Raw genomic sequence first — 2,898 nt, 5'->3', positions numbered from 1 at the left:
AAGGTAGAGTAGGTACTTAAAAAGGATCAAGTAGTTAAAATATGCAATAATAACAAATATTTACATGCCTATTATTTTGTATTTAAGAGTTATTGATATAAAATGTTATAAGACAAGTTATACATCTGAATGTTATAAATTAATAATATTATTATTACAAATTGTATTTTATTTTATGTGGTATAAATCAAAAAAATATTTTTTTCCAGGCAGAAAAAATGACAGAGGTCAAACTGAATTCATATTTACAATAAAACAAAGATGAAATGGTACTTAAATTATTATTTTAGGTATATAAAAGTAAACTATACAATATTAATAATAATATGAGACTGAAAAAGAAAAATTAATTAAAAATCCTATTTATAATGACAATGAAACATTGAAAATCGATAAAATGATATTAAATGATAGTTGTAAATGAAATATGTTAAATATGATTTTAGGAATTATTAATTCAGCTAAGAAAAACATATTATCAGGATTGTTGTATTAAAATATCTTCTATGTTTTTATTTAAAAATTAAAATGTAATGATACATACCTACATTGATAAAATAAGTAAATATCCTAATATATCACAAAAAGAGTAATCGTATCAAACAAATTAAAATCATATACCATTTCTAGGACATTCTAATATAAAAAAAACACTCAAATATGCACACCTCAACAATTGTAGAAAACTGACTTGTTATTCAAAATTATCGTTTTTCCTTAAAGTTAATGTAGGTACATTTTTACATACACCAACCAAATAAACGCATCATTGTAAAATGTTTAAAGTTATTGCACATCGAAGAAGTAAAACGTTAAAAACTATTGTGTGATTATCAATATAATAAAAATTAATCTCTTAAAGGAGAAACGATGTAACTTCAACTTTTGAAATAACCCAAAACAATTATTATATTACTTAGCAACACAGAAGTTTACAACTGATCATAATAATTGTATGTTAATGTAAATAATTATTTAAAAATGTTATAAGTCACGAATACCTATCCTTGTATTAATTTCGTCGACATTTCTTTTTGTGATGGATTGAATTGTAATTGCTTTTCTATTAACTCTCGTAATGTTATGTTTATACCTGTAAATATTTAATTCATACAATATCAATTTTCGGACACTTATAATTTATATATCTATGTATGTTTTCATTAAATTAAAATAGTACATTGAATTCAATTCAAAATAAAATTCTGTTGGTACCTTAATATAGTTTAATGCCCCAGAAAACGACAAAGTTCTTTAGTTACTTTAGTGACTCAAAATCAAATATATCCGTATATACATACTTCAAATTTTCATAAAATGTTTATATGACAATTTTTATTCCAAAATATATTGATTATTTTTTAACTTTTTATTAAGTTTTTAAATTCTTGATTGTTTCATGCACAATTTTAGGGAAAAACTAAATCAATCTTTCATAATAACAAAGGGAAAATAAGTTTCTTTAAAAGCAATATCAAATATCATAGGTATCATGAAAATAAATAATTGATACCATACCCACTCAGAATCAAATTTTACTAGTATTAAAAATTATAAGTATTAATTAGTTAGGTATACCCATGGCTAAATAACATGGTATGACAGCAACTCTGACGATATTCAGTTGTTACGCGCATTCATTGTTATCACTTGAAAAATGACGTCAGCCGGTCCCACAATTTAAAATACTATTTAGCGGGAATTCTTATTATATTATAATAATATATGTATATTGTATTGAGTTGAACATTTTCTATAAATATATTATACTATTAATATTACTGCTGCATATTTATAGTGATTATAAATCATAATGTAGAGTAATGGAAAAAATTAATATAATATAATCATTGTTTGGTATTGTCATTGTTTGTTGTTTTTTTATTTATATTTTGTATAATGCCTGTGTGCGTAGTAAAAAATTGTACAAGTGGCAGTCGTACATCAAAAATTGGCGAAATTAAACCAATTCTTCATCGTTTTCCTAAGGAAGAATATTTGCAAAAATTGTGGATTAAACTTAGTGTTATGTCTGAAAAAATTAAAATGTCTTCTGGTTAGTAAATTAAGGATTGTCGTCTATATATAACGTGGTACATTGGTACCGACGGTACCGTGAAAAAATAACTACGGAAAAAATAACCAAATTGCAAATTAATCTAAATATTGGTATCATGTCATTGCTTAAAAAAAATACAAAATGTATGACATACCTTTGAACAATTGAATATTAATAGATAAAATATAAAATAGATATAAATCTCTATATATAAAATAATGACTTGTCCTGAGTGATTCATCGTCGACTAGCCGGACCGCTTAAGCTATTGAGTATGAAATTTAGTCGGTAGTTTCATTTAATAAAGCAAAAAACTTTGGGGTTTTTGGGGTTATTTTTTCCGGGGTTATTTATTAGGCAAATCATATAACATTTATATATGGTTTTATATTATACTCCTACATGGATACATAGTAATTAATAACTATAGATTAATTTGGTTTTTAAGTATATAATTATTTTGATTTATGTAAAATGTATGTGAACGTTATAGCACGAGTATGCTCATTACATTTTGATTCATCTGATTATGAAAAACCATTGATCCAAAGAATGTTAGAGTATTCTCCTAAACATCAACGAAAACTTAAACCCAATGCTGTACCATCAAAAAATTTGGTTGGTTATTATTTTTCAACATAAAAAAAAATCAATTAAATCTTTTCAAAATCATTTTATTCCAGCCCAGAATTCAAAAACCAACAATTAAATGTAAGCCTGTAAATACACATACATCACACTCCACGTATGATAGTTTATTCCAATCTAGTTTTCAAAGTTCTACAGCACCTATAGAAAAAATTGATCTATTTACTTCAAATAATAAAAATAATTGTTTA

This window comes from Acyrthosiphon pisum, chromosome A2, assembly GCF_005508785.2.
Source record: "Acyrthosiphon pisum isolate AL4f chromosome A2, pea_aphid_22Mar2018_4r6ur, whole genome shotgun sequence".
In the NCBI taxonomy this organism is placed as follows: domain Eukaryota; kingdom Metazoa; phylum Arthropoda; class Insecta; order Hemiptera; family Aphididae; genus Acyrthosiphon; species Acyrthosiphon pisum.
The sequence above is the reverse complement of the archived record's forward strand: the minus strand, read 5'-3'. Positions refer to the sequence as shown.